Source organism: Nothobranchius furzeri, chromosome 18 (assembly GCF_043380555.1).
Source record: "Nothobranchius furzeri strain GRZ-AD chromosome 18, NfurGRZ-RIMD1, whole genome shotgun sequence".
In the NCBI taxonomy this organism is placed as follows: Eukaryota; Metazoa; Chordata; class Actinopteri; order Cyprinodontiformes; family Nothobranchiidae; genus Nothobranchius; species Nothobranchius furzeri.
Window position 1 is genome coordinate 11,063,521 of NC_091758.1, and position 11,480 is coordinate 11,075,000.

The 11,480-nt window shown below is 42.2% G+C and overlaps 1 pseudogene; it reads right to left on the reverse strand.

Annotated features, from left to right (window-relative positions):
- Positions 1–10,775: 10,775 nt before the first annotated feature.
- The window catches only part of LOC139063860 (RNA-binding protein 25 pseudogene), a 1,787-nt pseudogene continuing 1,082 nt past the window's right edge, over positions 10,776–11,480 (reverse strand).

Consider the following 11,480-nt stretch of genomic DNA (forward strand, 5'->3'; position numbering starts at 1 on the left):
AGGCCTTAGACAAATGGAGCTGACATACCTGGCACTACAGTCTGATTCCTGCACGTTTTTTCCATGTTTAGATCATGAACACAGTTGATTTGTTTCATTTGGTGATGAATCGCTGTCCTGTAGACACAAATGAAGGCTGGGAGACGTTTCAGCTGCTAGATTAACGTGTTAAAAGATAAACACCTTGAAGCGTCTGCGCACCTGCACGAGTTAAGGTGTGAAGTCAAATTTGTTTCTGTCACTGTTACTTTATATATTTATTTATTTTCAGTTACGTTTTGTACTGGGACCACCCATTTTTATTAGGCCTTGATGAAGGTTAGTTTATGGCTATGCTACAGAGCAAATGTACTGTGGAAAGTCAGATTATTTAAACGTTCTTTGGCGTTTTTGGAAGCCCAATACTGCTATCACATGTTGATGACATCACGCCAAGTCGACCGCAATGTGACAATGGCACCCTCTGCTGGATTTTTCTAGTTTAGTCGTTTTATCTCAGAACATTTTTTCCTGAAGGCTTTGAGTTTGACAACTTTTCCTGGTTCTTTTTTGTCTGATGTTTTTTTTCTTCCTGACCTTTACTCTGACACAATTTAGCCAGAAGTCTAATGGGTCTTTGAATTAAACCTGAGGCTTTTTTCTCTACAGTCCAATGTCTGATGCTTGAGACCTGAGGATGTTCTAAAATGTACACTGTTATACCGACTATAATCAGAAATAATAACTAAAAAAAAGTCTTTTCAATGACGTTGATCTTTAAAGTGTCTCCTCATTCTTTCTTTCTCCTCTTTTCTTCTTCCCTGTATGAATGCCTCTCAGCCAGCCTCTGGGTTTGGCTTCTGCTGGTTTTGCAACGTCAATCTGCCACGTCGAAGATGGGAAGCCTGCCTTTTCCTCTCTGCTCTGAGGTCAAAAGAGGTACTACTGCTGTATATGGGTAAATGGCAATTAGTGTGGCATAATTTTTATTTTTTTTTGCATGGTAGAAACAATAAAAACCATGGGAGGAAAAATGTCTGGTGTGTCCTGAAACGGAACATGAGGAAGTTTAAAACCTTGCTCTACTTTAGACTGAGACAGGAGAAAAGAAAACAAGAGGTTAAAAATAGACCGTGGCCAGTACACTTGAACTGGAACAGCATTGTGAGGTAAAACTTTAGCAGATACGTTTGGTGAAGTCTGACATGTTTTACTACACAGCTAATATTTGATTCTGCACTGAGCTGTGACCCAAAGCAAAAGAACAGACTACAAAAGGGAAAACAGAAGAAAATGTCATGGTAGTATAAAAAAGAACAAACCATAGATGTGGTGAGGGTCTAACAGTTAAAAGGTTAGTGTGTGAAATGATAATCGGGCAGTAGAATATCATGGAAAATATTAGCAAGTTTCAAACTCAGTGCTTTACTTGAAAATCTAATTATTACCTCAACCAGAATGGGAGCCTGTTTCCTAGTTTACATGTTCATTAAATCATTTTATTGAATAAAAAGCGTTCCACGCCCCTACGGTAGGTGGCAAAACGTGCCCTGTTCTTTTTGCCATTCTTCTGGTTAGCCTATAGCAACACAAATAGCTGGCGGGAGCGAAGCAGACAGCATTAAAACAGGAAATGGCCGAAGGAATGGACAACAACTGCATCACAACTTATTTGGTACTATACACGTGCAGCATCGTGTCTAATCAGAAAACCTCTAACGTGATCTTGATTTAAAAATAAGAAGTGAGAGAACTCTAACATGTAACTCAGGCTTTTTGGTGAAGTAACTTGAGCACTTTTATGTTTTTAAGGCAGATTCTTTTATTTAGGTTGCATAAACTCCAGGGTTACTTGTGGAGTACCACATGGTTCAGTGCTTGGACCAATTCTTTTTACTATATATATGCTCCCAATTGGTAAAATCATTACACAGCATGGGATAAACTTCCACTGTTATGCTGACGATACTCAGTTATATTTATCCATTAACCCTGATGAACCTAATCGGTTAGGTAGATTACAGGTTTGTCTTGAGGACATAAAACATTGGATGACTTTAAACTTTTTGCTTTTTAATCAAGACAAGATGGAAGTTCTCATCTTTGGACCAGAAATCCAGAAAAGGAAATTGTTTAGTCAATCACCTGACCTGAATGGCATTATATTTATCTCTGAGAAAAAAGTAAGGAACCTTGGTGTCATCTTTGACCAGGACATGTCATTCAGGTTAAACAGGTTTGTAGGATTTCCTTTTTCCACCTTCGGAAAATTGCTAAGATTAGAAACATCCTTTCCAGGAGTGATGCTGAAAAACTAGTTCATGCATTTATTACATCAAGACTGGATTACTGTAATTCATTACTCTCAGGAAGTCCACAGAATGTAGTTAAAAGTCTTCAGCTTGTCCAACATGCTGCAGCTAGAGTTCTGATGAGAATTAAAAAGAGAGATCATATCTCTCCTGTCTTAACTTCCCTACATTGGCTACCTGTTAAATTCAGAATAGATTTTAAGATCCTTCTTCTCACATATAAAGCTCTTAATAATCAAGCTCCATCATACATCAGTGATCTGATTGTTCCATACGTTCCTAACCGAGCACTTCGCTCTCAGTCTGCAGGTTTACTGGTGGTTCCCAGAATATCTAAAATTAGGACGGGAGGAAGATCTTTTAGTTATCAGGCTCCTCTCCTGTGGAACCAGCTCCCAGCCTTAGTCCGTGAGGCAGACACTTTGTCTACTTTTAAGAATAGGCTTAAAACATTTTTATTTGATAGGGCCTATGGTTAAAATCTGATGTTAGCCTAAATCAGGACAAGTCGGGGAGTAGAGGGAGGTGGAGTGTACAGTCGGTTAAGACGGCTCTCCCTTGCCCTGCCATGCCTCCATCTAAATAGGATAGATTATCCAGAGTTATCTCTATAGCTATGCTGCTATAGGCTTAGACTGCTGGAGGATACACTGACCACTTACCACACTCTACTGCTTTCTTCTACTATCTGCTCTTTAACTGTATTACTTTCTGCTATTTCAGCTATTAAGTTTATGCTCTCTGTAAGTGTTTTTCTCCCCAGAAGAAGCTACAATGATGTTCTGCTGAGTTGTGGTGGCCTCATGGAGGGGGCCATCGTCTAGCACACTGCTGCTAACCACTTAAACTTTCTCCCTCTCCTGATAATAACTTTTTGCTTTCCCTGACGTTGGATGTGCTACTACTAGTTTATCCGTTTAATTATAGATCCACTAGGATAAATACAATAAAGTTTATCTCTCGCCAAATAGAATATTTACTAAGAAATCACAATGTAACCATAGACAAATTGCTTGGTGTGTGTGTGTGTGTGTGTGTGTGTGTGTGTGTGTGTGTGTGTGTGTGTGTGTGTGTGTGTGTGTGTGTGTGTGTGTGTGTGTGTGTGTGTGTGTGTGTGTGCCTGTGCCTGCTCTGTCTTCTCGATCCCCAGTGAGTCATGGTAGATGGCTGCTTATACTGAGCCAGGATCCTCTGGAGGTTTCTTCCTGTTAAAAGGGACTTTTCCTCTCCACTGTCACTATATGCTTGCTTAGTATGAGGATTGCTGTATAGTCACTGACACTAGTCAGTGACTTGATGCAACTTGCTGGGTTCCTTATATAGGAAACATTTTTTCTGATTGGCTTAATGAACTGACCTGAATTGGAATGTTTATTATGTGAAGTGCCTTGAGACGACTCTTGTCGTGATTTGGCGCTATACAAATACAATTTAATTGAATTGAATTGAATAAAAAGTGTTCCATAGTGGACAAGGCACAGCGCTACTTCATTTCTACAGCAATTTATTTGTCAGTGCTTTGGGGAGAAGTCTTTAAGAGTATTCATTTTCATGTCTAGTTGTGTAAGCAACATAAAAAGTGCTTTGTTTTCACTTTTACAGAGAGCTTTACAGAGGTACGTGAGCAAATCCAGTGTCGTAATCCAGGGGTCAGTGGTGTGTAGATAATCCAGAAGGGGCGGGGCAAAGTGGGAAAATCCAAGGGGTCAAGATCATGGAAGCAGGCATGGAACAAATGTTGGACATCTACTGGCAAAGGCTTTCAATAATCTGGCAGAGTCTGTGGCTGGAGGGGACAGGAACCTCTGGGGGCTTCTTCCTGTTAAAAGGGAGATTTTTCATTTCAATTTAAATTCAGTTCAGTTTATTTCTATAACGCCCAATCACAGCAAGAGTCGTCCCAAGGCTTATCACAAAGTAAACATTCCAATACAGTTTAGGTCATTAAAGAGACTATGTGTAATTTTTACCATTCATTTTCGGAAATATCCATTGAAATGTTGTTGAAAATGAATTAACATAAAAGAAAAATATTGTCAGTTTCATAAGATATAACTATAAACATCTGTTCTGAAATACATGGGAGCGGGTCCAATTCTCTGTGCGACGTCATATTAGATGCCATGTTTCCTTCTATGGGAGCCCGTTAGGACAAAATGCATTTACTGATTTGTAACAAACGGTCACAAAACTTTCAACGTTAATAAACGTTGTTTTACACATTTACCTCCTCACAGGTGGTGGGTCCAGAGGTGGATGAGCCCATGTATCCGCTTTGGGCTGGGTCTGGCTGGGACCCATGGGCGAAAGCCCGGCCACCAGACGCTCGCTCATGGGCCCCAACCCCAGGCCTGGCTCCAGGGTGGGGCCCTGGTAACCCTCCCGGCCGGGTACTCTGGCTCTTTGATCTCACTTCCATGAGGAGTCTTCTGAACCGCACTTTGTCTCACCCTTCACCTAGGACCAATTTGTCATGGGTGACCCTACCAAGGGCACAAAGTGCCCCAGACAACATAGCTCCTAGGATCCTTAGAGCACTCAAACTCCCCCACCACGATAAGGTGGCGGTTCAATGAGGAGTCTCTGGAATATTCATATCAGTTACGTGATGCACTTTGAACTTTTTTTTAAAATGCCCGGCATTTTTAATTTTTTTCTTCTTTTACATTCCTGTTACGTCTGTCGCAATTAGTGATGTTTTAACCATCTTTCTACACCCACAGTGAAATCAGCTTTGGATCATGTGTGTGAAGAGTCTTTACTCTCATGAAGCACACACACTCGTCACTTTCTTCCTCGCTGGACGAGTGAATATCTTCATCAGAGGGTGAATATTGCTCTTCAGAATCAGAGACAGACGTTAGCAGACAAAGAGCTTTGTCAACAATGAACAGACCTGTAAGTTTCTCCTCTCTAATATGTAATAATATTTGCCCTCTCTGCTCTCCTCAGTCAGGATCCTCATGAACTTTCAATAGAAACACCCAAAAGTGTTGCTCAGATAGAAGTAATCTTAGTTATCTTCTGGTGTAAAGTAATAACTTTATGAGTGATTATATTTGGCTCATTAAACGCAATGTTATGACTTTGGCACTTAAATGGCTAATTTTACAGTCCTTCTATGGTTCAAATTTTTGGCATAATAATTTATATCGGTTTTCGGTCTTGGTTTCCTCATTTTTGTTTTTGGTTTCGGCCAAATTTCCATGTCGGTGTATCCCTACACAGAAACTACCGACAGGTGGAAGCAAAATAAATAAATAAATGAACTCTGCCAAAAGGAAATAAAATGTTTAAAAATAGCATGTCTGAATCTTAGTAACCTACTGTGTTTCATTTTATCAACTGTTTGATCCAGGACAGCGTAAAGAAGAAATATAATTTCTTCAGTTTTAAATTATAAGATGGAATACTGTGAAGATGTAATTTCAATATTTAGAAAAATGTTTAGAGTTCATCTGAGAAATAGATCCCAGTGAAAGGGTCTGAGTCACAGCACAACTGAATATTTTCCTCCTGATGATCTTTTTTTCTCAGTGCTGTCTGGCAGCACTACAGTGCTCATAGTTTCCATCCTCAGCCTGTCTGCAGTGTGTGTGTGTGTGTGTGTGTGTGTGTGTGTGTGTGTGTGTGTGTAAAGATGGGGGATGGTTTGATTCTTTTTGCATGCTGGGAAATATGAAAAAACAAGTTTAAAAAGGTTCCTGTCCTTCTCCTGAGTTGTAAATGTATATTTCTGTTTTACTTTCCTTTTTTTTAAATTATCTTTGATCTAACAGCTTTCTTCATGATACTGGTTTCAAATAATTTTGTGTTTTTAATTATTTTCTATACCTTGTTTTAACCAAAGGAAAACAATTTGGTCACTGTCAGTGTTGCCAGTGGGGGTTGGTTGGCAGCTAGAGGTGTCATGTTGTGTGGTAGATGCCTAACCCACGACATACAGAATCAGTCCACAGAGTCAAAGAAGATCACAAACAATAATTTATTAGTAAAGGAGAACAGAAGGAGCTGCTAGGAAGTCTAGCAGTATTCGGCAGAGAAGCGAGGTTCGGGTGTGGAGAATCAGGTTGGAGGTGAGACCTCGTGAGAGAGGGAGGAGTGACCGGTCTGGGGAGGGCAGGAGGCTTACTGGAGGCTGATGAGCTTGGAGTCCAAATGAGGAGGGAGCTGAGCATGAAGGGTAATGGTGATCCAGGAGGGAGGGTGGGCAGCCTGGAGTGGGAAGACCAGGGGAGGACGCTGAGAGACGAGTGGACAGTGAAGAAACCAGGTTGATAGCAGCAAACGAGGTGAACTGATAGGTGATATCCAAGTTGAGTTAATCATCCAGCGAAGTGAAGGCGTCGCTCAGGAGCTTAAATATCCCTGGCCAGCTAATCAGCAGATTACCTGCAGCCTCCCCACTTCCAGGCACGCCCACCTGCAGAGGAGAGATGAGACTCAACATCAATTAGTGTGTGAAAAAAACCCAGACCGTGACAAGAGGATGATGTCATGTTTGACCGAGAACCTGCACTGATGGAACACTTCTTCAGCTGGTTGGAGCTGTTTCAGAAGAATAATGCTACAAAGTGGCATTGTTAAAAAGAACAGTGTGGTCAGACCGAGACTTTCAGTGAAGCTGCACTGGTTTACAGCGAGTGCTGCAGAGAGCACACCATGTGGCCGTTGGAGGAACAACAGTCATCAAAATGTGCACTCCCATGACGTTCAAACCTAATTATTAATATGAACCAAACCATTTTCCTAATAATATATTATCATTTACATTTGTCTTAAACTCAAGTAAAAGATAAAGCTGTGTTGGGGGGCGGGTTAGAAGGAGAAGCCGAGGAAAGTCGGCTGATTAGTAGGGAAAACAGAAAGTTGTCCCGGGGACAGTGAGCCAAAATCAGATTGCCATCTGAGGTCTTCCTGCTTCCCTGGTTCTCAAAAAATGTCAAAGTTCTGGAGCTTAGTACCAGGCAGGATGTGCAGCAGGTGCAGGCCACCTGTTTTTCACGACTCTGGGCATAACCAGGACGTCACAAATGCTGAGATCCAGGCTGACATGATCAGCCATTAGAGCCACTATTAAGTGTCTGAGCTTGGCCTGAACAATGAGGAGGAGTGGCCTGGGATGGATGAAGAGAACCAGTTGAGAATTAACATCCTGAAAGACGACTTCTGGGTGCTTAGTCTTGGTCAGAACCAGAAGGAGAACCAGGCATAAATTGCTGGCTGGATTCATCTTAAATGAACATTTGCGGATGCTAGCTTAGCTCATCTAGAGGCTAAATGAAGGGGAACATGACCTCATGAATGTTCAAGCACATGAAGGAACGTACAAAGTTCCACACAGAAGATTTCTTTGTAAAAAAGCATCTGCCTTCCATTTTTCACTCTCTCCTCATTATTCTTTTTCTTTCCTTGTTTGGAGCAGAGAAACAAGTAAAACATGCCGGACACCGGCCCTCTGGGACCAGGAATGGGAACCACTAAGTGAGGCTATTTAATTTCAGAAAATAGAGACTGGGAAATAGAATAGAATTAACTTTATTAATCCCACACTGGGGAAATTCACTTGTTAAGGCAGCACATAGAGACGTGGACTAAACAGTTGGTACCCTTCAGTCAATGAAAGGAAAACCCACAAAGGTCACAGAAATAACTTGAATCCAACGAAAATAATAATAAATAAAAATTCTATAAATTTTACCAATGAAAGTCAGACATTGATTTTCAACCATGCTTCATTGAAAAAACGTCATGGAACAGGCCCGGACCAAAATGATGGTACTCCTAGAGAAGACTGAAAATAATGTGACCAAAGGGACGTGTTAATTCAAGGTGTGTCCACTAATTAGCATCACGTGTGTCTATATGTGGGTCTCCAGGTAGTCAATGTGTTGTTTGGTGACATGGTGTGTGCATAAACATATATATTGGACAATATATATATTGGACAATTCATGTCCATTGGCTGGAATTACCGTATACGTTTCTGATTCCAAATGGGAGGTTCCCACCACCGCCATTTTGACCATGCCACATGTCCTGTCATGCCTAGACAATCCAAAAAATGGAAAAAGAGGAGGAGCTGAGGGTGGTGCGGTTGCAGTTGGAACAAATTAACCAATGTAGCTACTTAGCTAACCCAAGCTATGAAATGGTTCAGAGGACCATGGCAGCCCAGCAGAACCGCCGACTAGCTCCCGTGCAAGGCTGTAATCATGCTGGTCCCCTGTGGAGATCTAATATGGACCGGGGCTGTTAAAGATATTGGCCAGAGGCAAAATTCCTTTGAATATCATGTTTAAAGGAGTGTCAAAACGTCAGATGAAAAAGGTTTTTGGATTTTCACAGCTGGAATTTAAAGAAAATCTGATGTTTTTGACCAGCGCGGGAAAAACAGAAACTAGCTTCCGGTCTAAGCCCTGGGCAGCTGGTGATGTTTCAGAAGGAGGTCTGCTGAATCAGCTATAGAACACAACCCCCGACTCCAGTGTTTCTGTGTTAGCATTATAGCAGAGAACAATGTGTCATCAATCACCGAGGATATCGGGCTTCGCTGGTTCATCGCGGTCAAAGATCCGCAAGTCCGCCGTTGTGTCGACTCCCCACGGCGCCGTGAGCCGAGTCGACAACGGCGGACTCACGGAACCTTGACCACGGTGGAACAACGAAGTCCGATAGCCTCTGCTATCCTGGGTCAGAAACGTAGCTTTAGTTGTTTTTACCCAGCAGCCACACCAACCCATATTAGACCAAGCGGTGTTATGGTAAACGCATTGAATTTTCCCCCATTCTACCAGCAAACCATTAGTGAGAAAAAATACAGTTGAGCAACTCAAAAGTGAAGCAGCATCAACTAAAAGAGCTGATGTGTTTCTGTGGTCTCCCTCAGAGATCCACCAATGACCAGCATGACTACAGCCTGGAATCGGAGCCGGTCCGCGTGTCCAGGCTGCCCCAGAAAACGGGAACAGCCAGCCGCCTGCAGCCCCACTAACATGTTTGACCAAGCAGTTAAATAACACAGCAATTCCCCCATTCAAACAGCAAAATTAAGTCCAGAAATATAATTGTATTTACTGATAAAAAAAACTGCTTGGATGGTCTGGTAGTAACCACAGCTTGTCCTTTTGTCCAAACTGATTCCATGATTAACATCCAAACACACAGAAACAACTAAAAATCAGAGCGTCGAAATGGCCGAACATCTATTAGCGTGAGGCTGAATCCTTTCTCCGGAGCTAGCTCTGAAGTCACGCTGATGCTCATTAATTATTCACATTTTTCAGCATTTAATTACACGTAAACAGAAGAGTTATAAAAATTCACCCCCTCGGAGTTGTCATGAGTGTAAACTAGATATAATAGACCTAAAATGGGTTTTTGAATCAGGCTGTAAACATGTTTATTTCTGCTGTGAATTTGGTATTTTTAATATGGGAGTCAATGAGGATTTGCTCACTTCTGCTGCCAGCCCCTAGTGGATGAGGGTGGAACTGCAATTTTAGCCCCTCCTTGTTGGCTTCATGTTTTTTGCAGAATTATGGGGGCTTGGGAGTGTAGCACACGCAGCATGGACCAGAGGAAGCAAGGGAAAGAGCTGTCTCAGGAGATTAGAAAGAAAATGATAGACAAGCATGTTTAAGGTAAAGGCTATACGACCATCTCCAAGCAGCTAGAGCTTCCTGTGCCTGCAGCTGCACATATTATTCAGAACTGTCAACTGTGGTGTTATACAGTCTTGCTGCAGTGGGAATTAACGACTTATGGCAGCTTTCTGCTTTATATCTTGGATGTCCCAGTCTGGCACTAAAAGAGCTGTCCATGGCCTCCACAGTGTAGTGCAGCGCTCTAAAGCTCTTCATAAACACCACCCCTTAACCATTCATCTAGCTCCTCCTCCTCCTCCTCCCTGCTCTTATGACTCATCGTTCTGAGTGTCTAAGCAGACACATATCCAGGCTGCAGAGAATGAGAAAGAGGAGTGTTGCAAGTTCAGGTTTTCAAAGTGCATCTTTAAATAGACATGAAAACAGATGGTGTTAAAAGCATCAGATCAGTGTGAGCGAAGTGGGTCCTGTATTTACGTGGATCAGTACTAAAGTGTTTAGTTCTGTGTTCTTTAGTGTTTGTGTGACCAAAACGATTCCTGCACATGTGGATGTACACTAGACTCACTCCTCAAACATGTCTGAGTGAGCTTTAGCAGAGATATAAAAAGGTTGTGTGTGTGTGTGAGTGCGTGCGTGCGTGCGTGCGTGTGTGTGTGTGTGTGTGTGTGTGAGTGTGTGCGTGGCCAGGTGTGAACATGGTTTAAGCAGTGCATTTATGCATCTGTAGATTTTTTCTGGAGAAAACCTTTTAGGCTTCGCTGAGCTCAGTTTGACCTCCCCAACAGAAAAAATAGTGAGAAAGAGGAAGAGCTACAGGAGAAGGGGGAGGAGGACAGAAGGGTGAGTCATATGTGAGGACGTGGATTCCCTCGTCCTCCCGTTTCGCTTCGATCCTTTCCCCTCTCTCCTCTTGCTTCCCAAACCAACCAAAAGCAAACCTTCAATTATCTGCCTTTGGAAAGACAAGGAAGTGGAAGGAGACGTCTCTCTCTCTCTCTTTCTCTCTCTCTCTCTCTCTCTCTCTCTCTCTCCTCTCTCTCTCTCTCTCTCTCTCTCTCTCCTCTCTCTCTCTCTCTCTCTCTCTCTCCGCTCTCTCTCTCTCTCTCTCTCTCTCTCTCTCGCTCTCTCTGTCTGTCTGTCTCTCTCTCTCTCTCTCATTTCTTTCTTTCTTTCTCTCTTGCTCTCTCTCTCTCATTTCTTTCTTTCTTTCTTTCTTTCTTTCTCTCTTGCTCTCTCTCTCTCATTTCTTTCTTTCTTTCTCTCTTGCTCTCTTTCTTTCTCTCTCTCTCTCTCTCTGTTGCTCTCTGCCTCTCACTCTCTTCTCTGTTTTTCTTTATTTATCTTTCTCTCTCTCTGTCTCTTTCTTTCTCTCTCTCTGTCACTCTCTGCCTCTCTCTCTCTTCTCCTTCTTTCTTTATTTCTCTCTCTCTCTCTGTGTCTCTTTCTTTCTCCCTCATTTCTTTCTTTCTTTCTTTCTTTCTTTCTATCTATCTCTTGCCCTCTTTAGCTTGCTTTCTGTTTCTTTCTCCTTGTCTTGCGCGCTCTCTCTCTTTCTCTCTCTCTCTCCCTCTGTCCCTTA